Below are 27,527 nucleotides of genomic sequence, written 5' to 3' on the forward strand. Positions count from 1 at the left end.
TAGAGGAAAGCTGACAATAGAGGCGCTGGCAGAGGCTCCTGGCCACGGTGCGGAGTGTCTGGAGCGGAGCACGCGCTGTCAGCTGGTGAGCGCACTCTCCTTTCAGACAACTCCCCGGGGAGCTGCACTGCCACATTTAACACCATCATCACCCCTCCCCTTACTCATCATCCTCATCATCATCACCAACAACCCTTCCACACACACCCCCAACCAGCAACGCTCACTGCAACAAACCATTCCCGCCTCGCTGCAGCTTCCACCCCACCCCCATCCCCCTTGCCACCCCCCCACCTTCCCAGCAGGGGCCCCCACCGCCCCCAACACTCCCCAGCAACCAAGCAAGAAAAGAAACTCCGGAAAGTTAAAGCCAAAGAAATGCCAAGAGGAGGGATAGATGAAGGAGGAGGCGGGAGAACTCGGGCAAGTGCCACTCTCTCCTAGAGTTTATGCACCTGTAGCATTGATTGTGGACTCGAAGTTGTGCAGCGGTTAAGTACATAGAATCTCTCTCCACGTACTCCTCTGCACACTCGGAACAACTCACAGCCTCATAGACCCAACTCTAAAGACAAAATAACAATTTTTTCCATCCATTTCTAACAGCTAGAGGATATTTTCCCCGGTCAATCTCCCCCTCCCCCCCTAGAAACAACAAAGACACAAATTTCAATTCTTTGAAAGTACTTGGGATGTTTGGGAGAAGCAAAAAGTTACTAAAACAGTTCATTTGTGTGGGGAGGGCAAGGGAGGGTGTCTCCGCACCTTTTCATCTTTCTTTAGGCATCCACAAAGTAAAAGCTAGAAAGATAAGATTAAATGAGATTCCCCCACCAATCGGTCCATACTCTCACGTTAGACCCTATACATTGATATAGTCTGCTTTTGCTCATAATCATTGGCTCCAGAGCCAATTTAGAGTAGATGAGAAAAATTGATTTTATTTCATTGTCTTTATCATAAGATCATAGGGTTTAGATCCAGGATGGACAGGACAGGAGGCCCAGAGAGAAGAAATGATTTGTTTAAGTTCTCTCAGCCCCCCCCCCTCCCCACCACCACCACACACACACATTTAGTGGCAGAACAAAGACCAGAAGGGACTTTGTTCTTCAGACTTCTCAATTCCAAAGGATCCTTCAACTGAAATGCCACTTCTTCCAGGAAACAGAGCGGTGATTTCACAGGTATAAGGAATCCAAACTCCTTTTACCAATATAGGTTTGTTCCTGATCTGCAATTTAGTCTTAAAAAGTTGAAGGGCAGAAGCACTGAAAGATAAAATAAACGTGCCAGGTTGACAAAACGCAAAGTGCCTTAAACTGTAAACTTCCTTACTCAAGGTGTGTCATTAGGGAATACTGGTCACACTTGTAGCCTCAATTATCTCCCCTATATTTCCCCCATTTCCTTGGAGTGTGCTTTCTTCTTCTCTCCCTTCCTCCAAGAAAGAGCAGAGTCTATGTTTTATCTAAACTTTGTATATCACCCAACATCCAGCATCATCTTTGGAAATGAGGAATTTGCTTTTTTTTTTTCATCTAGGGTTTTCAAATCCCAATTAGAAAAGAAATTCCTCTGAAGGGTTGAAAAAATTCTTCCTAGTGGCTGGAGGTTTGGGTGGCAAGTGGCTTGGGTCCCACCTTGTTGCTGTCTGTGCTGGAGGGGAAAGGAAATTAATCTGATGCGTGTGTAGCCTTGAGGATCAGTTCAATGAAAGCATACATTTTTTATTCCCTTGGTCATCTGAGCAGCTGGCATTATTCCCTTAAACGTTTCTCTGAACTAAACGTTTACTAGTGTTCTTCAGGGTTCTGTGTACGAACTCAAAATTTTTCCCTTTCCTAAAAGTTGAGAGATTTAGGTAAATATAATTTAAATGCTTTCTCTCCATTTTACAAGGTCTACCTTACATAATGGTATTTTAAAATAGCAAAATACAATGTATTTTCCTTGTGCAAGAAAGCTTTCAAAATATGTGTCAAAGCTGAGTGGGGGAAGGGAACTGATCATAGGGAAAGAATGAAAGCTGGATAACAGCCATGGGAGGGAAGAAGGGCAGAAAGGAGAAAATGAACACGAAAGAAAGAAGGGAAGGATACGCATCTTGAGGGAGGAGAATGTGAAGGGAGGCCAGGGATAAAGCATAAAGGTAAGGGGCGTAGTTGCAAGGGTGAGAGAGTGTGGATCAATGAAGTGCAGCGTTAGGCTTTTGATATCTAGCGCTCTCTCACGTGGGCAAAATTGCCAAACTGATCAGCTCTGCTGCGTTTGAGAAATAAAAAAACCCAGGATGATCTCCTTGGGTGGCATCACAGCTTTGGCCATTCTCTCCTTGCCCAGCCCCGGAGCAGGGCGCCCATATAGAGAAGGAATATTTGAAATGTTTGGGGTGGGGGCAGTGGAAGAATTCATCCCTAAACTCTGCAGAGTCACATCACTAGCTAAGCTATAGCACTAACGAAGACAAGCTCTTACACTTGAGCATCAGCGGGTTTTAGCAGTTAAGCATCGGCTTAACCAGGATGAGGCCAGCAAGGCCCTTGTCTTTGTATGCGAAAGGTTGGGGGTGGGGGTGGGGGGAATATATATAAATATATATATATATATATATATATTATATATACACAACTGCGAACACGAGCAAGCAGCTCCCTTAAGATAGAGATAGCACAACTGGTTAATGTTGATGCTGTCTGCGCGATATTTGGGGTTAAACACGTGATCAAATTTAATTTCGGATATTTTCCCCGTGTCCTTCAGTTTTCAAGAAGCTCAGATATGGGGTTTTTCTATTCCTCTCTTCTGGGAGAAAAATTAAGTTCATCAGCCTGTGTGGGTTTCTTGGCCCATTGATTATACTTTCCATCATTATTCTAGGTCTTGTTAAAGGGAAAAAGTTAATTGTGAGAAATGGAAACCCTATTCCTTCCCTCAGCCTCAAACTGCTTTGACAAACTGTTAAAAACAACAACAACAACAACAAACAAACAAACCTCAAAACTTTTTTAAGAGAACTTCTTTTTTAGCCAGTAATAATGGGGTGTGTATGGTGAGGGAGAAGGGACTTGGAAGTGACTGCAGTTTAGTCCCCTCATTACCAATGAGCTACAAGAGGCTGAGATGTGAAATAACTTGCCCAAGGTCATCTACGTGTTAAGTTAGGATTCTAAAACCGATTCTCAGGATCAGAATAGAGACAGAGCTCTTTCCTCCACACAACAGTACACCTCGACAGCCATGGCTGCCCACTTTTCTTCTGTCACTCCAAACCTTCACCTCCTGCCCTGTTTCCTGGAATGGGTCCCACCTTTGATGCTCCTCTTTCCCAACCTAAACTTTATTTGTCTCTCGTTTCAAAAGGACTAATGCGGGCACCCCCCCCCCCCGCACCTCCAAGATCAGCCTTCTCTTTGCCCGCACTAACCACTACCACCTCCAATCCAAGAAAAGAGCTAGAGGCAAAGAGACAGAGATAGAGCCAGAGACAGACAGTCAGACATAGAAACAGAGATAGAGGCAATGAGACAGGCAGAAAGAAGCAGAGGACTTGGAAACTGTGATAAGCTTAATAATAAACAGTCAACTTCAAAACGTCCTTGGTTTGGTGGAAGGGAGATATTAATGTAATCTGATACTTATATTGGAGTTCTTTCCCCGAAGGAAGATCCCCAAAGATGAGGGCAATTCCTCAGCGATTGGAGGGAAGATAACCCGGGTTTCCTTGGTCAAGTTCCCTCCCCACCCTCTCTTACCCCGCAAGCTGATCAAACTAAATATAGTCTTATTTGGAACTCTGATTTGGTCTCCAGGTTTCCTGACAAAGATCACTTTGATAGCTTCCTCCAGGTGTATGTGTAACTGGCTACCAGTTGGGCAAGGAGGAAACGCCAGAAGCTGCTGTGCCACCCAATGAGATCTCTTCGAGCTTATTTTTCTTCCACTCACCAGAACTGGGAGCAAAAAGGCAAAAGCTGAACGCTGCACTCATACACCCTCATCTACTACCCTCAAAATTACAGTTTCCATTTATCATTTGTTTCTCTTCTTATGTTCTCTCCTCAGATTTCTCATCTCCGTCTTGTTCATTTTTCCTTTTCTAAACTATACTTCCTTCTTCCAATGGCTGTTAGCCTCCATTGCCTTCTTTTTTCAATACTGCCTTCTCTTTTATACTTCCTCGTTTCAGTCTCAGTTCTCGTTTCCCTTTCTCTGTAGCCTGCCTGCCTTTTCTCTCCCGTTCCATCTCTTCCCTCCTCTTTTTATCCATATCTCCTAACTAACCCTTCTCCCTCTCCAGTGCTGTTCTTTGGTTTTTCCTCTTTGTCAGTCCACTCTCCCACATCCTCCCGTAAGCATTAACTATTCTGACTATCTTTCTCCTTTATCTTTTTTGGACTCTTTTAGAAGCAAGACTGAAAGATACCAGCCGCACTTAGACTGTAAGTCTTTGCCCTCTCTTCCTAATTAGTCCGGGATGTGGACGATTACAATAAAAGTCTTCCGACCGAGCAACTGAGAAGTCTGTAGCACTTTCTGCCCCTCTCAGGGAAACCTGACTGGATCTCTTAATTCTAAGGGCTCACTCTTCTGGTCTGGATGCTTCCGAGGAGGGGCGGAGGAGAGAAGAACAGGATCTTGGAATGGATCTTGTGTGAATGTGTTTTCAACTCCTCCCCGCCCTCCAACCCCCGCCTTCCTCCGTCCCCTCCCTCCCCCAGCTCACAATCCCCGCGTTGGCAAATGTGCCTAGCAGTGTTTCGATGGTTGTATTGTATATTTTTTCCTCCTAATCTCAGGCAATCTACTCTGGATCATTGATGCAGGGCAGCATCAGCCCATCTGTTGGATCAACATTCAGAGGTCTCTATTTCTTTTGCAGACAGAATTCTTCCCTGAGGAGCTGAGCTATAGTGACCTCCGTTTTATACATCCTTCTCTGAGCTCATCACACATTCCCTTCTTAAAAAGGAAGGGCAGGCAGAGCTTAATGACGAGAATTACAGATAAAATTACACATATACTTTCATCACAGATATCAAGAATCTAATGACGAAATTCTACTCTTTGGATAATTTGAATGCAGAAATCAACTGTACCTTCTTGTTGATTTTTGCTTATGATGTCCCATACTTAAATGTAGTAAAACACAGAAAATTAGCCAGTTGTTCTCAATTGTCCACCGAAGATGGATAAGATTGCCCTGGCTTGCTTCGGACATTCTTGAAAATTGGCCTTCTAAGATCTTTAAGAAGAGTGAAAGAAAATTAGATCATTCTGAACTGTTCCCTGTTATTTATTGAAGCAATGAAACCTTTCAAGGCATCCTCCTCCATTTTTTCTCTACCAGAAGAGCTTACATGCAACTGATATTTCAGTTATTGTAGAGAACGCTTCAAGATATTTGATTTCTTAATTTCCAGGTGCAAGTAACTGAAATAAATCAATCATTCAGTAAAATTCTTATAAACCACAAGGACATATGATAAAATCCAAAGAATGACTTTGCACCCGAACAATTTGTACTACTTAGTGTCTCTGCAGATCTAAAGGCATTCATCATAACAGCTGGCAAACAGAGGGTTAATCATCTACTGAAAATGATGTTTCATATCTTTTCAGTCTTGTTTATTCATAGGACAGTAAAGAGCTGTGTGGGGAAAGGGAGTTTTTTTTTTTTTTTCAATGGGTGGATGGCCTTTTTTGAACATTTACTACAGTGATATCAAACTCCCAATAGAAATTTGAGATGGTAAACCACACATAAGGATCCCTGTTGGCCCCCTATTGACTTAGAAAACCACATATTAATATTATCTGTGTTTTATGGTGTTTTTGTTTATTTTGTTAAATGCTTCCCGATTCCCCATTTAATCTAGTTCAGGCTTACTTGGGAATGTTGAAGGTTTAGTGTGTGACACCTTTGGCTTACTATATGAGGTTTGTCATGTAAAGTTTCCCTTAAAAGAAACCTTTCTTCCTGGTTCTCCATCAACTCCACTACTGTAGGCAGGATAAATTTTAACCTCAGCCCTTTTGGATCATAAAGATGTCACCCATTTTTTAAATGGTTCTCCAGGAAATGGAAGATTTAAGTCCCAAATATGAGACCAAAGAAAATGTGCCAGCTCCAATTGAGAAGATATATCAACAAGGGCCATGAATAAGAAAAATCTTTTAAAACAAAGAAAATCCATAATTTCAGCTGGCTGAACTTTATGGCCTTAATGGGCTTCCCTGAAATTCCAGTCTTATTTAAAAAGAGGGGAAAATTCCTGAAGATACTGCTAATATCTTAATTTTTTAAAACTTCAGAAAAACCTCCCTTTATTTTTCAGAAGGCATTAAGAAGAGTCATTTGTTGGTATGACTGTTCAGAAATGATTAATTGAAATATATTGCTATACAGAAGATAGTTATACTTTTTCTTTATTCTTATTATTATATGTCTCTCTGGCATTATGTTTTCCTGTTCCAGAATAGCTTAAATGCTTGAAAGAGTTTCTGTCACCAACTAGTTATTAACAAAAACGTTATTCATTGCCATCCTGGCCATAGGCAGCATGTGAAGCTACCAACAGTTCAACCCTGTGATTATTAACTCCCTTCCCACCAGTATCTTATGCAGGTCTATTATCTACTGTCAATATTTTTATAGCTCATGAGGAGTTCTGCTTACTTCCTTCTAGAGGGGAGGTAATAGAGTTTTTTAAAGGGTGGATAAATATGTACACTACAAATATGCTTGATTGAGGAGGTAAAATGGGAGGGAAAGGGGGAGCCTAGCATCTGCTGTCTCACATGTCTATTGTGTAGTTAATAATTCCTTCAGAATACTTTTACAGGGTGTAGACTTGCAGATACAAGATTTTCCAAGAAGTCCAGAACTTAGAAATGTCCAAGTTCTATTCTATTGATTCCAAGAGTTGAGGTAAGCTTCCTTCCCACTATTCCTCATGACAAATAATCTTGGTTTCCTGATGTCAGACAAAATTCTCTCCCTTATGTCGTTTTAGTGAACAAGAAGAGAATATGTTTTGGGCATCATCCTTACCTACTTCACAAAATTACTACATAGATTTATTGGTTATGTCTTTGGAGAATACACAGTCAGTATTATCAAGAGACATTTCCTGAATAAACATAAGCATTAAAATTTTATACAGATTAAAGGATTGAGTCAAATTACCCAAATACCCTAATGTGCCTCTTATAGCCTTGATGTGGAAGTTCTCTCTAGTAACTAAAACTGCATATCCTCCATTCCTGCCCATCTTGTTTGACACTTATCCATACCTACCATAAATTTTTCACAAGGGGTTCCACCCATAGTATTTTGAAACATTTTTGCTATTGATGAACTGTTCAAGGACACCAGTGGAGCACTCAAGGTCTGATAATTATTCATTAGTATTGCCAAATAACCAGCTTGTTTTTCTCTTCAATTACATATTTGCTTAAATTAAATTTGTATTGGTAACTTGCTATTAAATTACTTACATTTTCTACTGTAGCCCTCTCTCCCTACCAGAAAACCATTTCTCAATATAAAGGATAAAAAAATACTTAGCAAAATTAACCAATGTTAACCAACATATTAGAATATCTAATATCATTTTACCATCCTAATAAGATATGTTAGCAACCATCTATTAAGCCATCCAGAAACAGCTATGTGGTGCCATGGATGGAGTGTTGGGCCTGGAGTAAGACTTCAGACATATTAGCTGTGTGATCCTTGGGCAAGTCACTTAACCTCTGTTGCCTCGATTTCCTCAAATATGAAATAGGGGGAAGAATAATATCAACCTTCTAGCATTTTATAAGAATAAAATGAATTTATACCAAATACTAGGTGCTTAGTAAATGTTTGTTTTTCTCCCTCCCTGTCTTCCTTCCTTCCTTCCTTCTTTCCTTCCTTCTGTGGAAGAGGCATGGAGGAAGAGAGAATTTCAAGCATGCAAGAAACAAAGCTGGGGACTTGATCTGTCAATCAAGGTGAAGATTCCAAAACAGAATGTTCCCAGGAAAGGCATTTGGGAGCCTGGCCAGAGGAGATGAACTGAAAAAAATTCTTCTCTGGGGTTACTGACCAAGGGAAAACTTTTTCTCTGGGGGTTACTGACCAAGGGAGAAACTTCTTCTCTGGGTTTTTTTTTCTGACCAAGGGAGTGACCTGGGTGGCTCTGACAGAGTGGTGGAGAAGAAGCTGGGATTTCTAGCTTTGAACTATTTCTCTTCATTTTGGAGAGAGACTTCCTTGGCTTCTGGATGAAGGGGGAAGAAGCTGAGAACTGATCCCTGTTAGCTTCTGTACCAGGCTGAAGGACTCTTGGGGGGCTTCTTGAGTTAGGCTGAGAAGAAATTAACTTTTGATGGTGGTTTTGTGTAATTGGAAGAAGAAAGAAGATTTTTTTTAAACCCTTACCTTCCATCTTGGAGTCAATACTGTGTATTGGCTCTAAGGCAGAAGAGTGGTAAGGGCTAGGCAATGGGGGTCAAGTGACTTGCCCAGGGTCACACAGCTAGGAAGTGTCTGAGGTCAGATTTGAACCTAGGACCTCCCGTCTCTAGTCTTGGCTCTCAATACACTGAGCTACCCAGCTGCCCCCAAGAAAGAAGATTTAACAGTTGTCCTCCATCTCTCTGACTGTCCCTGAGTCACAGTTATGACAAGACTGACATTTTCCAAATTCCTCCCAATCCTCCTTATAGATTAGGGACAAACCTCATCCCTCTCACCTCAATCCCCATCCTGTTGTTCCCAATAAACCCCTTTACTTGAGAAAGGAAGAGTGAAGAATATTTCTATGAAATCTCATAGTTCCCCTGAGTTACTTAGAAGGTGGCTGACTAAGACCAAGGGAGGGGAAAGGGAGGCAGAAGGGAATGGGTGGAAACTGGGAGGTGAAGGGTGGTATCAAGGTAGGAGGAGATTAGGAAAAATATTGATCTATTAGCCATCAGTAGTGATCAATAGGCTACCCCAGAGTAACCCTTCTAGCAGCATCTCTCTCTATCTCTCAAGACATCTCTATCTCCATTTCAAATAGGCTTCCTGAGGTTCCCCTAGCATCTCTCTAGTCAAGCAAGAGTGTTCCCTCTAATAGTGTTTCTTTAGTCACAAGCCAGAGTATACCAGTTATTGCAATCAGAAATAGTTCCACAGATTATCTCTTTAATACACTTCCTTTTCCGCTAACACCACCAATCACTGGGAAAACAAATGAAAGCAAAACAAATGCACAAAGAAATACAGTTTCTGCCCCCAAGGATCTTTTAACTGATGAGGGAAGACAATTCATAAAAAGAATTGGCAGAGATGGAAAGGAATGAAGACATGGCTGACCCTGAAGGCTAACCCTTAAAATGGAAGTTTCTGAAAGGAACCAATGAATCAGAGGTGCAGTGTATTTCCATTGTGAAATCGAGTGAATTTCCAGGGTGAGAAGGCTTCTCTAGCAGGATAGAAAAAATGGAAAGTCCTAAGTAGCTTGGAGAGAAATAAAAACATGTCTGACCTGGTCTCTTTCTTTAAAATTAATGTTGCTGGAGGAACTAGCCCATTGGGGGAAGACACCACAGGAGCTGAGCATACTGTATGTGAGAAGTCCAGAGGAAGAGTTTCAAACCCATGATTTTCCATTGAAACAGATATGGGAAAGAATATCTATATTTTCTTTCAAAACAAATTTAGTTATCATCATTTCATAACATTGTATTTTATATTGTTTTATCATTGCTCTTTACATTTATATTGCTGTTGTCAGTACGTATATAATTTTCTTTATTCACTTTCTATATCTTCAGATATATCTTTGCATACTTCCCTGTATTCATCATATTTATCATCTCTTATAAAAGTGTTTCTTTTTTTAGTGTACCACAATTTGTTAAACCATTTCTCAGTCTAGTTCTCTTTTAATATAAAAAAGTGCTGCTCTAAAAATATTTGTGTATATGGAACCTTTCTATCGTTGACTCCTTTGGCCTATAAGCCTAGTAATTGGTTCTCTAGGTCAAAGGGTATGAATATTTCAATCATAGTCTCAAAATAAATACAAATAGCTTTCAATAATGGTTGAACCAGAGTCCAGAGGAAGGAGGAGTGAAGATGGCTGCATAGAGGCAACGAGATTTCAGACCTCTGAAAACCCTTCCTTACCAATTACAAACTAAATGCTCCTGGGGACTGAAAATCAAACCTAACAACAAGACAGAGCCAAGGAACCCTCCTGCTGGACCCAATGTAAAAGACTGCTGGACATTAACCCAATAAAAGCCTCCAGAGGGCAGGGGAGCTCAAGATCCAACACCCCTCCCCTACAAACTGCACTGAGGAATTTGCTGACAAAGCTCCAAGAGGGAAGACTGACAGAAAAGCCCTCCATCCCCCCCAAAAAAACAAGAGGAACAAGAGCACAGACAACTGCACAGAGTAAAGAAGGGGGGTAAAAATGAGCAAACAACAGAAAAAGAAAAGAGAAATTACAATTGACAGCTTCAATACAGGCAATGAACAAAGAGCAAACAGAACAGAGAAGGAGGAGGGAATACCAAGCAATAAAACAGAAAACCCAGTGAACTGGATTTAGGCTTTGGAAGAACTCAAAATACAATTCAAAACACAATTAAGAGAGGCTGAAGACAACTGGGAAAAGAACTTAAAAAGCAAGATAAGTCATCTGGAAACAGAAAACATTGTCTTAAAAGCCAAAATCAATAAGCTTGAAAATGAGGCAAAGGAGATGAAAGATCAGAAGGAGAAGGATGACCTAAAAGCCAGGGATGAAATCCAGTCTTTAAAATCCAGAATACAACAACTAGTAGCAACCGATTTCACAAGGCAGCAGGAAACTATAAAACAAAATCAAAAGAATGAACAAATTGAGGAAAATATGAAGCACCTCATTCACAAAACAGAAGATTTAGAAAATTGTTTCAGGAGAGACAACTTAAGAATCATTAGTCTACCAGAAGACCATGACAAAAGAAAAAGCCAGGACATCATCTTACAGGAAATTATCCAAGAAAACTGAGCTGGTATTCTAGAACAAAAGGGAAAAATGGAGATTGAAAGAATCCACAGATGACCTCCTGTACTTAATCCCCAACTGATAACACCCAGGAATTTTATAGCCAAATTCAAGGACTATCAGACCAAAGAAAAAATATTACAAGCTGCCAAGAAGAACTTATTCAGATACTATGGAACCACAGTGAGGATAACACAGGATCTGGCTGCATCTAAAATGAAGGACTGAAAGGCATGGAATATGATATTCCAGAAAACAAGGGAACTAGGTCTACAGACAAGAATCAACAAAACTGACTATATTCTTACAGGGGAAAGTATGGTCATTTAACAAAAGTAGAAGAATTCCAAGCATTTATAAATAAAAGACCAAACCTGAAAAAGAAAATCTGATGCCCAAACACAGAACTCAAGAGAATCATCAAAAGGTAATTTAAAAAGAGAAAAAAAAGAAAAGCAAAACAAAAACATCTTTTTTTAAGAGACCCAATAAGTTAAAATGATATATATCCCTATAAGAAAAGAGGTCATTTGTAACTCTTAAACACTGTTATCATCCCTTGTGCAGATAGAAGAATTACACTTACAGGGAACAGTGACAAATTGTATAGGATGAAATGCCAAGACATAACTATGTATATGGATATATGTATGCATAAATACATATATGTGTGTGTATACAACTAGAGCTAAAAAAAAGAGGTTAATACTAAAAAAAATGGGAAAAGAAACAAAAGGGGGTAAATTTATATGTCCCAAAGAAGCTCATGTCAGGAGGGGGGAGAACATGAATACACTGGAAGGGTAAAGAGGTTGGAGATAGGAAATAATCAGTTCTTACATGCATTGAAATTGACTCAGAGGGAAGAACAATCCAATCCATTGGGATAGAGAATTGATTTGTGCCCTATATGGATGTAGAAGGATAACAAATGGCCTGGTGGGGAGGGAAACAGTACAAGGGAGGGAGGGGATGGTTGGGTAGTTTAAAAAGACTGAAAAGAAAATAAGGGGGGAATAAGAAGAGAGGGGGATAGAAAGGGAAATAAAATAATGGTGGGAATTAGCGGCACTGATTAAAAACAAAACATTGGTGTAGAAGGTGTAGAAGAAAAGGCAGAACTAGGAGTAGGAATCAAAATGCTGGGAAATACACAGCTAGTAATCATAACTCTGAATGTGAATGGAAAGAACTCACCCATAAAAAGCAAGAGAATAGCAGAGTGGATTAGAATTCAAAACCTTACCATATGCTGTCTACAAGAAACACACATGAGAATGGTAGATATCCATAGGGTAAAAGTAAGAGGACTGAGCCAAATCTATTGGGTATCAACTGATAGAAAGAAGGCAGGAGTCGCAATCATGATATCTGACAAAGCCAAAGTAAAAAAAGATCTAGTTAAAAGAGATAGGGAAGGTATTTACATCCTGATAAAAGGCAGGATAGACAATGAGGAAATATCTGTACTCAACATGTATGCACCAAATGGCATAGCATCCAAATTACTAAAGGAGAAACTATTGGATCTGAAGGACGAAGAGGATAGAAAAACTATACTAGTGGGAGATCTGAACCTTCCTCTATCAGAACTAAATAAATCAAACCAAAAAATAAATAAGAAAGAGGTAAGAGAAGTGAATGAAATCTTAGAAAAATTAGAGTTAGTAGATATGTGGAGAAAAATAAATAGGGACAAAAAGGAATACACCTTCTTTTCAGGAGCACATGGTACATTCACAAAAATTGACCATATATTAGGGCATAAAAACATTGAAAAGAAGTGCAAAAGAGCAGGAATAATAAATGCAACCTTCTCATACTACAATGCAATGAAAATAATAATTAGTAAGGGTACATGGAGAGGCAAATAAAAAATTAACTGGAAATTAAACAATAAGATTCTCAAAATTGGTTAAAGAACAAATCATAGAAACAACTGATAATTTCATTGAAGAAAATGACAATGATAAGACATCCTTTCAAAACCTATGGGATGCAGACAAAGCAGTACTCAGGGGGAAATTTATATCCTTGAGTTCATATATTTACAAACTAGAGAGGGCAGAGGTCAATGAATTGGTCATGCAAATTAAAAAACTAGAAAGTGAACAAATTAAAAATCCTCAGATAAAGACTAAATTAGAGATCCTAAAAATCAAAGGAGAAATGAATAAAATCAAAAGTAAAAGAATTATTGCTTTAATAAATAAGACTAGAAGCTGGTACTTTGGAAAAACAAATAAAATAGACAAAATACTGGTCAATCTAATTTTAAAAAGGAAAGAAGAAAACCAAATTGACAGTATCCAAAATGAAAAGGTAGACCTCACCTCTAATGAAGAGGAAATTAAGACAATCATTAAAAACTATTGTTCCCAGTTATATGGAAACAAATATGGCAATCTAGGTGATATGGATGAATATTTACAAAAATATAAATTTCCTAGACTAACAGAGGAAGAAATAGATTATCTATACAACCCCATATCAGAAAAAGAAATTGAACAAGCCATCAAAGAATTCCCTAAGAAAAAATCCCCAGGTCTAGATGGATTCACAAATGAATTCTATCAAACATTCAAAGAACAACTAATCCCAATATTATACAAACTATTTGACAGAATAAGCAAAGAAAGAGTTCTACCAAATTCCTTTTATGACACAAATATGGTACTGATTCCAAAGCCAGACAGGCCAAAAACAGAGAAAGAAAACTATAGACTAATCTCCTTAATGAATATAGATGCAAAAATCTTAAATAGGATACTAGCAAAAAGACACCAGCAAGTGATCACAAGCATTATTCACTATGACCAGGTAGGATGTGGAAAAGTTGGGACATTAATGCATTGCTGGTGGAGTGGTGAATTGATCTAACCATTATGGAGGGCAATTTGGAACTATGCCCAAAGGGCACTAAAAGACTATTTGTCTTTTGATCCAGCCATAGCACTGCTGGGTTTGTACCCCAAAGAGTTAATAAGGAAAAAGACTTGTACAAGAATATTCACAGCTGCGCTCTTTGTGGTGGCAAAAAATTGGAAAATGAGGGGATGCCCTTCAATTGGGGAATGGTTGAACAAATTGTAATATATGTTGGTGATGGAATACTATTGTGCTCAATGGAATAATAAAGTGGAGGAATTCCATGGGAACTGGAAAAACCTCCAGGAGTTGATGAAGAGTGAAAGGAGCAGAACCAGGGAAACATTGTACACAGAGACTGATACACTGTGGTACAATCGAATGTAATGGACTTCTCCATTAGTGGCAATGCAGTGATCCTGAATAACCTGGAGGAATCTATGAGAAAGAACACTATCCACATCCAGAGGAAAAACTGTGGATAGAGGGCCAGGCCTGAAGTTCAGAAGCCCTGAGTTAAAATTTGAACTCAGATACTTCCTAACTGTGTGAACTTGGGTTATTGGGCAAGTCACTTAACCCCAAATATGTAGCCCTTACCACTCTTCTGCTTTAGAATATATACTTAGTGATTCTAAGATAGAAGGTAAGGGTTAAAAAAAAATTACCTCCTACCCCTAACTAGGAAGGGTATGCATTTCTCTTCTAATTTTTTTATTTGATAATTTCTGATATTCAGATTGAATAACCATTTTGAACTTATGGCATAAAAATGTTGGTTTAATCTTCATTTCTGCCTTAAAGTTTTCCCAAAAGTTTACATCAAGTAAGAATTTTTTCCTAGGTAATTTATGTTGTCTGATTTATAGAACATTGTGTTTAAATCTTGCATTTCTTTGCTAATATAATTTTACTCTGGATCTTTGTAGTATCTTATTTTGTGTTGCAAAAAAAAAACTCATTAGTATCATTCCATCTTACTCTGGAGGAGAGTCAAATTGAATTCTTTGCCAACAGCAGTGTTCCATGTAACACAAACATATAGCAGCATGGTTAGAATATTGGGACTGGTCAAATTGTACACTTTTAGCATGATTGTCGAAGTCCAATGGCAAGATAAAATTCAAAATGACTGATGATGGCCCGAGATTCAGTGGATCACCTTGGCATCTTTGACATCTGACCAAGCTCTAAGCCCGGCACAGTGCCTTTGTTAGCCACCTTCATGACCATTTGGGGACAAATTACTCTCATCTGCCCTTTCTGAAAAGGGAAATCTTCACATACTTAGGGTAGACTTTCACCTAACTAATCGACAGGTTAAAGCCCATCAGTTACCCTCAACATGGGTTAGCCCATCTGCCAAAATGGTTTTACATAGGTGTAGCCACTGGCATGCTACAGCTTCTTGGAGCCCTGAAAAGGACTCAGTAAGTCCTTGAAGCAGAGATGCTAGTCCTCCCAGAACATATCATTTGCCCATTAAAAATAGTTTCCTGTATTTGAAATTCTGGGATGAATTTGATTAGTTTTAGATGGTTGGGTATTTTTTGGGGGAGAGTATTTTTCTTGCCTTGACCAATCAATACCTGTTATTTCACCCATATAGGGAATTTTGTTGTAGAAATTCATACAACCATTGCAGACCAGCAGCTCCATTGTAAATTACAGTTTTAAAAGGGTGTTTGGAGCAATGAGATCTTAAATGAATTGATTTGCCATGGTCACCTGGCTAGTAAGTGCCAGAGACAGAATTTAAATCCTTGACTTTCTTGACAACTTTTGTTTTCCCATAATTTTAATTTTCACCTTTATCCTTCCTCCTCTTCAGTCTAAGGGTTATTCTATGTAAGACAGAACTCTAAGACAAATACAAGAGGAGTATGATTTTATCCTATTTCTTTTTGGGGATAAAACTTATTCTTTTTGACTTTTCAACATTTATTTTTCATTGCTCTGTGATTACTTTTTCCATTTGTATTATTGTAATCATTGTCTATATTATTTTCTTGCCTCTGCTTACTTCACTCTGCATTAGTTCATATAGTTTCATGCTTTTTTATGTACATCATAGTCATCATTTCTTTGAGCACAGTGATATTCTATTGCATTTATGTACTACAATTTGTTTCTCTATTCCCCACTCCATGGCCATCCATTTTGTTCATAGTTCTTTACTACATTAAAAATTGCTGCTGTAAATACTTTGGTATATATGGGGCTTTTTTCCATCAATGACTTCCTTGAAGTCCACTGTCTATCAGTGGAATCTCTGGTTTAAACAGTACTAACATTTTGAGTCACTATTTGAATAATTTTGAATTCCTTCCCAAATTGGTTGTACTGATTCACAACTCCACAAATTAAAGTGTCTTTCTTTCCAACACCTTTTCATCATTGATTTTTCTTGTCTTTTTCATGTTTGCCAATTTGGTGGGGTGTATGGGGTGCTCAGGGAGGAGTAGTATCTCTGGTATGGAGGGCTTGTCGTGCCCTCCTAGGGCAGCTCTCCAACCTCTGACCCTCACCTGACACCCAGCTCTCACTTGTGGCTCCTAGTAGCTGCTAGCATGTGGCAGCGGCCACACCCCGGGCAATGGCTTCGACAGGCCGGCTAAACCTTGTGAGGGTAGCCATTGGGTCATAGACCCCCGGTGAACTAGGGCTTTGCTCACCCAGCATGTGAAGACTGCTTCAGCCAAATAGACCGAAGAAACCAATAAGAAGGTTCAACAGCTGAGATGGCAACGCAGCAAAGCGCTGTGGAGTGCTTAGGGTGTGTTGGAGCACAAAAGACAACACAGCCATCCAATGCAGCTGAGGAAGTCTCCAGGTGTGACAATTTTTTGTGCCACTGGACCCAGGCTTCCAACGCCGAGAGAGTGGGACTGTCTCTGTGCATTGACTTTTCCACTTAAATCTCCTTCACGCACAAATGTTTTTGTGCACACTCATCTACATCACAGATGAAAGCACATAAAGACAATCATCATCTTCGGTTACCGAGAGACTACTACTACCAATTTGGTGGTGGTGATGTTAAACCGAAGGGTTTTTTTCCTCTTTTAATCTGCATTTCTTTTATTATCACTGATTTGAAATATTTTTTTCATATGAACCCACATTTTTCTGAAACTACAGCTTCTATCTTTAACACCAAACTGCCCCCTGTAGATATAAATTGGAAAGTATTTTTTTAATTTGAAAACTTGTAAATTGAGACCTCTTTTCAAGCCCTAAAGTTCAATAGTGTATACTTTGGCCCCCGCTGCTTGAAAGCTTTTTACATTACATTTAACCCCTTTCATAGGGATTCCCAGGACACTTTAAGGAGGTGTTGGAGATATCCTATCTCACTGCCATTACCTCCAACCCAAACTGATTTTGATCCCCCAATTTAAAGGGTCCCCTGTACCCCAGTTCCATTTAACCAATTAACAATTAAATTGGCTTTGTTATTGTTGTTCTGTCATTTCAGTCATATCCAACCAACCCTTTGTGACCCCATTTGCAGTATTCTCAACAAAGATACTAGCGTGGTTTGTCATTTCCTTCTCCAGTTCATTTTACAGCTGAGAAAAAGACAAGGCAAATAGGGTTAAGTGACTTGCCCAAGGTTGCGCAGCTAGTATCAGAGACCAGATGTGTGTACTCAGGTTTTTGTGACTCTAGGCTCAATATTCTATCCACTGCATCCCTTAGCTCCTGAACTTGGCTTTTAAAAAAACCCTTACCATCTACTTAGTATCACTTCTAAGTCAAAAGAGCAATTAGGGATAGGCAATTGAGATTAAGTGATTTTCCCAGGGTCACACAGCTGGGAAATATCTGAAACCAGATGTGAACCCAGGTCCTTCAGACTTAAGGCCTGGCTATCTTTCCACTGAGTCACCTAACTACTTCCCAAACTGGCTTTTACCAAAGAATAGGTATAACAAGAAGAAACATATAAACATCTTTCCACAATAACTTGGGGCCATAATCTCCCCACACACAACATAGACTACCTCATTCTTTGGTAGGAGTGGAAGATTAGGTTTGCAGTTTAGCTCAGTTTCTATATAATGACGTCCAACCAGGTTCCAAGTACAAAACCTCTTGGGTTCAGCCCTAGGTATCATGGCTTCTCAGGGCTTCCTTGTTAGCTGGCTACAACATCTTACTTGGAATCCTGCTCTGGCATCACTGTGCCTTGAGTCTGGGACTGGTGGGGATTCTGCCTCCTGAGCCTAAAACTGAAAAAAGCAAGTGAAATAGAATAAAACAAAACCCCAAGCCCATTTCTTGGGGGCCATGGAGTTGAAAAGTAGGAAGGAAAGAAAAGTAGTCCTTTCCCTTCCCCCACTTGTTCATTGTGCCTCTGTTGTGGGAGAATCAGCCTTTCTGGATGCAGCTGAAAAGAGAGACTGTCCCAGTATGGTACTTTTTAAAGATCCAGACTGTTCTGGCAACATTTCTAATCAAAAGTAGCTGGTAGGGGAATACAGAACATCTCTCAGAAGCTGATCCTGACTTCTCCTATGAGAGTGTCTTTATGTTGGAAGATCTATGTATGCTGAGATTATCTTAAGCCCTTTTACAAAAGAATAATCCCTCCTCTGAACTTTCCTAGTTCTGTACATGGTGCCACCATGTACCCATTTTGTCAAGTTCAAAGCCTTGATGCTATCTCTCATTTCTTCTCTTCCATGCCTAAAATCCAGAAACCTCTCAATTCCTGTTGATCCTGTCTGAGTCTCTCTTTTCGTCTCGTTTTCACTGGCATTGCCAATATGGTAGGACAGGATCTTACTATCTCTGCATCAGCCTGTTTTGCAAGTCTTTTAACTGGACTCTTTACTCCATTACTTCTCCTACAAATTCCCCCTTCATACCACAACCAGATTTGCCTTCCTAATGCACAGTTCTGATCAAGTTGTTATTGCCCACTCAAAACCTTTCAGTGGCTTTCTGTGCCTAGAAAATAAGGTTGCAACTCTAATACTCACAGTATCTCATAAAGGGGATCCAACTTAACCTTGCTATCATTATTTAACACTGTGTCCCTAAATGTTCTCTCTCTCTCTCTCTCTCTCTCTCTCTCTCTCTCTCTCTCTCTCTCTCTCTCTCTCTCTCTCTCTCTCTCTCTCTCTCTCTCTCTTCTCTCTCTCTCTCTCTCTCTCTCTCTCTCTCTCTCTCTCTCTCTCTCTCTCTCTCTCTCTCTCTCTCTCTCTCACTCTGTCTCTCCAATTGAGACTACCTTTTCTATTTTCATGCTTCACTTCTGCCTGGAATGGAATCACCATCCATTTTCAGCTGTTGAAATCTTTCCTAGGCTTAGCATCAAGGCTTATTCCAGATGCTTTCCTCTCATATTCAATACAATTGCCTCATGACTTGCAAATTCCTTGAGATCAGGGTTTGGAAAAAATTTATTTTCCATATAGCAAATGTTTTATACATGGTCATTAGAATTGAATGGGAAGGTATACGTATTTATCTAACTGAATCTTTCTGTTTCTCTGACCAGAAACAGAAACTTCTGAGGATAAGTCTATGCTAAAATTTTAATTTTGCCAATGTTTTTCTGTGACATATTTTAGAAATAATTTTGGTTATATTTCCTTGAAATTGCAGCAAGTAATAATTCTTCCTAAGAAGGAACTGAGTGTGGGTTTGGAGTCAAAGAACCTGGGGTCATATCCTGTCTGTATCACTTACTCTTTCTCCAAATTTGAGCAATTCACTTCACCAATCTGGATCTCAGTTTCTTATCAGAACAATGAAGGGGTTGGACCAAATGACCTCTAGTATCCCTTTCATCTCTAAAGCCATAGCTTTAGGATCTTATAACCATAAAATAAAAAATAAAATCTGCTGCAGATTTCCCCCTTTATTTTACTTGCATGTAGCCAGATGATGACAATCATTATTTACCTGTACTCTAATTGGCATATGTGCTAAGCTCACAGTGCAGTTCTTGCATTGAAAACTTACCTTATGAAAGGAAGGTGTAAAAAGAATAGAGCTAGAATAAGAATCTTTCATCAAAACTTGATCTCTAGAATGGCCAAATGTTGAAGGAATAGGGAAAATTTTAGTCAATTGTGATATATCCAGAAGTTTTTTGGCATTGAGTAGATAAAAAATTCTTGATAGGTAACTAAATTTTTCATTTTAAAATATTTTGTTATCTGTTAGTTCTAGATATAGAAGGTTGGGAAAGGAGTTGCCATCTTAGTTAATATTCCCCAGGTCCATTATAATTCTTCCTAATGTTTTTTACTTCTTGACATCTTTTGGAATTATGATTCTATTATTCAATATATTGAACCTCCCTATTAGGGTTGTATAATCTGAAAATCTGATAAATATGCTTCTATTCAAATAACTAAGAAAAATGTAGAACAAATAGAGATTTTTCAATCAGTGTCTCCACTGATTCAACCATATTCATTTAAGATTTAATATGCGTCTTTAGTAACTGTTCATGCCAAGGAGGTGGGGGCTGGGGCACCTGCAAAAACAGTTGCTAAATTGCATCTTCAAAAGAGTTGATTCCCAGGATGATGGCTTTAGAACCAGGCCTTGAATCAGTACTTATGATCTAAGAAGCACTGCTATTTCCAAGGCTTTGGGGCTCAGAGTCCAGGATATCTACATTGGGTTCTGAGGCTCCTTAGTGAATAAGATAGTGTTGATTTGACATGGTTGGCATGCAACACCTCTGCTTCTCCTTTAGGATGCCTTATTGCTTCTGCTTGGCTGGCTTGCCTGTCCTATCGGTTGGCAGATAGTTGGTATTGTTAGACCATTATTCATCACAATTAACCTCCTGGATGATGGCTTCAGGGTCTGGAATGGAAATAGAGTCATTGGATTGGGGGATAGAGGAGAGAAGAGTGGAACTTCTATTCCAAGGGTTTAGGGGACTTATTAGACTTATTAGAAAAGGATTTATTCTCTATTTTGGGTAGAGTACCAATATATGTTTAATAATCAAAGTTCATCATAATTACAGTGTGCCATTGTGCCAGGTTTGTAACGTTTTCCCAAAACCTCATTTCTTTTCTCTCACATGTCTTATGGCATATTTCCAAGAGAATTTGAATTCCCCTTCTCCCTCTGATTATTTTAAATTCCCCCATCATGCTTGTCTTCTTTAGTTCTACTATTTCCTCACATTAGTATAACTAAATTATCAATGCTATATCCTTTCTTTTTTTTTTTTATCAATTCTGTTGCTGCTGAATAATACATACCATTCTAGTGCCAAGCTCCAGTCACAAGTCTCATCCTATTCCTTCTTGGGGATAACAACAAAATAATATTTGCTCCCTTAAATTAATATCACCTTATTTATTTCTCATGCCCTGTGTATTTGTTTATAGATACCTGAATTCATCAGTTTTATCAAAAGCTCCTTTCTTGGATTTTGTCTCTTAATTTTGTCTCCAATTGGGCATCTCTATTAATACTCAGTTCCCTATGTTACATCAACTCTGGTAGATGACTTTTCTTTTCCCCCATTTTCAGTTTATATTTACTAAACCTTAGGCAGATATGTTTAACTAATATAAGTTAGTTGATTAAACCCATTTCTGTGTATTTTAAACTGTGGTCTAAAAATCTAAATCCTATTCTCAAATACCATCTTCCTAATCAACTTGACTCCTAAAAACTTCTTCATTTTATTATCAGAAGTAATGAAAATGCCACCCATATCTGTAAGATCTACACTTTCTGGGTTTTTTTTTCAAGAATAGTGACCAAATAAGCCTAATTACTAGGTCCCTTCTAGAATTCTTCACTTTGATCTTCACCTTTCCAGGAGTCAGTCCCTACTTCCACATAATTTTTTTCCAGAATGGTGAAATCCTTCTGAGCCTCAAAGAGTTCCGATGATGGCTATTGTATCACTAGGCAGGCATACTGTCTGCTGTACTTTTTCCAGGTTTCAATTGGGCATCATGGTTAGGAGCTGGGTATTGATGCCAATATTGAAGTCAGTCTACAAATTGAATGATTAACTTGATTTTGAACATGGAAATGGTAACATTGACATGCTTGGGAAGTATATCTTCTCAGTACAGTATGAGCAGATCATTTACTTGCTCTGATGAGGGTCACACTCAACATATAGTTAGAGGGTTCAAAGCTGTGGAGAAGAGAGAAATTATAAGGCATGCAGAAAGACAAGAAGCTGGAGATTGATCAGCTGTCAATCAAAGGAAGGTTCCATTTGAAATGTTACCGGGGAACAATTGAAGGCAAGCGCTAACTGCTGACTGATTTCTGGGCTTCTTGGCTGATGGTGGTGACTTTAAAGGAGAAAGATTGGTTTATCTCTGGGACTTGGGATAATCAAGCTGGAGGTGGCCTGGCTGATTTGAAGGCAGAAGAAGGACAATAGTCCATATATCACTCTCTGACTTGCTCTGTTTCATGGTAGTGACTGAATTGCCATTTTCTCTCAATATCCTCCAACCTAAGACTCACTGTAGATAACAGGGAAACCTCCAACCCTCTTACCTCCATCCTCCATCTTTCCTGTTTTCCCCAATAAACCCTTACTTGAGATAAAGAAGAGAAAAGAGTATTTCCTCTGAAACATCATAGCTCACCCCAAGTGACTTAGAAGGAGGCTGAAGAAGGGGGAAGGGGAAGAAGAGAGGGGCTGAAGAAGAGATTGGAAGAGGGAGGAAGGGAGGTTTAGAGGGAGGAGGGTAAGACAAAAGAAAGATAGCTGCCTGATCTATTAGTTGTCAAGTACCCATCAAATATACCCCCTCCAATATTATCTATTACAAAGCAAACATTGGAGATCTCAGCTACCCTGAGCTTCTCCTGATTGGCCCTCTCATCAGAAACAATAGAATAATAGGGAACTCAGAGAAAGTGGATTCAGGAATAAGATAACAGGTTGTTATGGAACTTTGTGAGGTCCATATTGAGAACACCATTGAAGCACACAAAACAGTAATGAAGGAAAATAGTCTCCCTAATGTCCATCAATGTCCAGGTTCTAGCAATGGATGTCATAGATGGCCTCATTGTCTACCATGAATGCACAATCCAAGTAATCCAAATGTGGCATGTGTGGTCTGGATGTAGTCAGTATATGGTCAGGATATAGGACTCTACTACAACTATGGATACCTCTGGTACTGGGCAGAGAGTGATTCCAGATTAGACTTCTTGTTGTAATAAATAGTTACTCTATTAGCATGGAAGTGAAATTTGAGTTTGTGCCTCTTTCCAAAGCTGTGAAAGATCAGGAAGGCTTGGAAGGCTTGTCTGTCAGGTTTTGTATTGCCTCTTACACAACATTGTAGTTCTCTTTCTTAGTAGCATAGTGGTCTTGGGCATAGTGATTAGTAGCATCCTTCTTACCCAAGGTCATCTGCTCATGATGGAATAATTCATTTATAACAGCAAGATCCAAATCTACAAAGACTGTTCTGGACACGGGTTTGGCAAACCCTATCTTGCTAAATAAGGTGTCAAAACAAACATTACTACCCTCACAATCCTATCAGCTGATATTTTACCCATGAGTTGAATGCCATGCTCTAAGCCATATAGTCCCCAGTAGACATTTCCCAACTGTATTCCAGTCTAGACAACATAGACAGAATTGTACTTGGTACATGGTAGTTCCAATAAATGACCATAGGGAAGGGCCACTTATTGCAGACAGGTTATGAGTCGGCATTGAATCTTTTCTTTCTTCTCCATGACTTCCTAATTCATACCAAGGCTTTCTAGACTTTGACTGAATTCAATTAACTAACAAGAAAGGAGTGGTGATCATCAGTTCTAACAAGTCTTTTTTGTTAAACCCTTACCTTCCATCTTGGAGTCAATACTGTGTATTGGCTCTAAGGCAGAAGAGTGGTATGGGCTAGGCAATGGGGATTAAGTGACTTGCCCAGGGTCACACAGCTGGGAAGTGTCTGAGGCCAGATTTGAACCTAGGACCTCCCATCTCTAGGCCTGGATCTCAATCCACTGAGCTGCCCAGCTGCCCCCTTCTAACAAGTCTTAAGAGGTTCTCTGTCACAGTGTGGGCAGATAGTTCTATGGTTCCTAACAGCAGGACTCAACTATTGAGTGAAGCGTTATAACTAGAAGGAACATTGGGTATTGGCTAGTCTAACTCCCTCTTTTACAGACAAGGACACTGAAGCCCATGGAGCTTAACTGATTGGTCTAAGGTTGTGCACAACTAGTAGTAGTAGTAGTAGTAGTAGTAGTAGTAGTAGTAGTAGTAGTAGCAGTAGTAGTAGTAGTAACAGTGCTAAAATTTAAACCTGAGTTTTCTGACTCCATATTCAACTCTTTTTCTGCTATATTGTGTTTCTCTTTTTATCCTTTCCAGATGATCTCCATTCTGATGGCAACCATAAGAGTGTATCATCATTCCTTGGAGTATATCATTTCTCAGAGGAAATCTTTAATTCCAAGTGGTCCTTTTTCTGTTTTGAGTCAAATTCTTCCTTCCAATTATACTAATAAATGTTAGGTATTCATCCCCCCTTTTTAGAGCTTTATTTTCTTAACTAGGAAGTCCTCTCCTAATTTTTCCTATAGCCTGAATAGTGGAAAGAAATCCCAACAAGCTATTTACCTGCATTTTAGATGCCAGATCAATACTTTGAGCTTCAAAAATAGTTCCTTGACCCTTATAGAAAAACACGGATCATGTCAAATTCTCCTTGCCCTCTATCTTTGTTAGAAATAAGATGCTTAGGACACTGCCCTCTTTTGCTGTTTGTTATTCTTAGACCAATTGTCCTAGTAAAATACTGTTAGAACTGCCTTGAGGACACAATGTTAAGCATCTAGCTTCAAGTAACTTATCATAAAATGTGAATAATATTTGTATAACCTCATTCACAGCATTGCTATGAGGCTTATAATACAAATGCATTTGAGTTAAAATTACATTTCAGCTCTCCCCCTTCTTTTCTTTTCTTTTCTTTTTTTAAACCCTTACCTTCCGTCTTGGAGTCAATACTGTGTATTGGTTCTGAATCAGAAGAGTGGTAAGGGGGCAATGGGGGTTAAGTGACTTGCACAGGGTCACACAGTTGGGAAGTATCTGAGGCCAGATTTGAACCTGGCTCTCAATCCACTGAGCTTCCCCACTCTCCCCCTTCTTTTCATCCCCAAATACTAAACCCCTCAGAATTTCTGAGTCTCTAGGCCCTATTTTGGATGGATGAAATTCACTGAACTCTCCATGCTCTCAGATGAATGGCAAAATCTTATTAAAAGCGAATAGTAGCAAATTTCTTTAGTATATTGTTTTAAGACAAATGTTGATGTAGGCAAGTTTCAATATGATGATTTATTCAAGCGTGGAATTTTGAAGATGAATGAAACATTTGATTAAATTATAAATTTAAAGTGAACAAAACAGTGACCTTTGGATCTGTCATTGCTCTACCTGGGTGATTAATTTCAATTTTTTTTTCTTTACACACCCTGCCATAAACTTTTTTTATTTACACTTTATTGTAACTGACTTCATGACATTTGCTCTTGCTTAATAATAATCTGTTAACAGCTCAAGGCAGGTGTTCTCAAGGATGTGGTCCTCCTATGCAAGGAAATCTAAATCATCATAAAACGTATAAAGCTAAAACTTCTGGCTTTCCTGGAGTGAAAATATATAATATAAGGACAAATTCAAGAGGCATGGAAGTGGAAGGTAAAAGTGGTGGTCACTAACCTCTACAAGGGGAAGGGGAATAAGTAATAATATAATAACTACTGTGTGCCAGGAACTGTTCTATGTGCTTTATACATATTATATCATTTGATCTTCCCATCAACCCTTCAAGGCAGGTATTGTTATTATCCTCATTTTGTAGATGAAAGTGACTGAGGAAAAAAGCAGTTAAGTGACTTGCTCAAGAGTCTATAACTAAGTCTATAACTGAGACTTGATTTGAACTTGGATCCTCCTGACGCCATCCACTACATCACTTGTCTCTAGTTTTTGTTGTTTGGGGCAATGTTTTGACTGTAGATTAAAAACAGATGTGACCCATGACATTCAATCAGTTGATTAACAAGATTTTATTAAGCACTTAACTACAGGTCAGGCACTGTGCTAATTGCTAATGATACATTGAAAGGCAAAAGAGAGTCCCTGCTCTCAGGGATATTCTTGCCAAACTCTTCAGTTTAAAATGATTCTGTTGAACTGTTCCTAAAGTTCTCTTTTTAGCCCCAATGCCTTGTGGTAATGAATACTTACTAAATGCTTTCTGAGTTATTGAGGCCTCCCGTAATGCCACAAGTCAGTGTGTTGCAATGGAGAAGGGACTCATGTTCAAAAAAATGACTCTAGTCTCTGTGTGACCTAGGACAAATCCCTGAATTTCTTTGGGGTTCAGCTTCCTCCTCTGCAAAATTAAGAGCTTGGACTACATAATTTCCAAGGTCTTATCTCAGTTGAAATCTGTGATCTTGTCACGTAGTTCAATAGTGATAGGATTAGGGTTTTGATGTTAAAAGATCACTCTACTGCAAATATGAATAACATGGAAATGGGTTTTGAACAGGGATACGTGTATAACCCAGTGGAATTGCTAGTTGGCTTTGGGAGGAGGGAGGAAAGACCGAGGAGAGGAGAGGGAATCCGGAATCATGGAATCATGGGGAAATATTCTAAATTTTAAAAAAAGGAAAAGAAATCTGTGATCTTGAATATTCTTTCCAAAATGTTTTAAATACATGCATGTTTCAAAGGGGAAATATTAGCTATCTGGTTCAATTATAATTCTTCAACTTTATGCTGGGTTAAGGCTGCTTGATTTTCTCAATGACTAGCAATTAACTCCTTCCAATGTCTCTTTCCGGGTATAACCCTTTGTACCTCTCTCTCTGGCAAGGAAACATGCACACTAGGGGATGAATTTCTGTTGCCCAGAAAAGAATTCTTTGGCTCACCATGAACTCCAGTTGGAAAAAGGACTGGGCCTTAAAGGGACAAGGCTTCCTTTTCTCCTCATTCTGCAGAGGAGTCTGCCATTAAAGAGGACATTTGCTTGATTTGTAAGGTGTAGACAGAGTTTCCTTGTGCTGGCGTGACTTCTATGTGGCACCCCTTTGTTCCAAGGATGAAGTAACTTCCTTCCAAGTCCCTATCTGGATTTGTTCCTTTTTCTAACTACCTCATGAGTACCATCTCCAGCTCTTTGGCTTCTTACCCACCATATAAGACAGGTGATTTTCAGCAATTTTCCATACCTCCCTCTGCACTTGGTATCATTACTCCCTTCAGAACAGCCCAGTCAGTTTTGAATTGAATGGTCTGAGGACACCAAAACATGCCATCACCCCAAATATCTCAACCGTTTCCCCAGTTACTCTCTCTGACTCATATGAAATAGATTAAATCACACATGGGATGTGGCCATGTTAAAACAGCTGAATATTATCATGGGGAGGCTATGCTATTAATATTTTAACATAAATTAGTTTGTTAACTTATGATCACTTTCAGATCTAAAAAGATTCAGTTGAAATGTATTCATTGATTATCTTTTGTGACTATTTTAAGACTTCCTCAGACAACAGGATTAGGTGCTATGAATATCATTATCACCATGCTACAGAGAAGGTAATTGA

This window comes from Monodelphis domestica, chromosome 6 (assembly GCF_027887165.1).
Source record: "Monodelphis domestica isolate mMonDom1 chromosome 6, mMonDom1.pri, whole genome shotgun sequence".
Lineage (NCBI taxonomy): Eukaryota > Metazoa > Chordata > Mammalia > Didelphimorphia > Didelphidae > Monodelphis > Monodelphis domestica.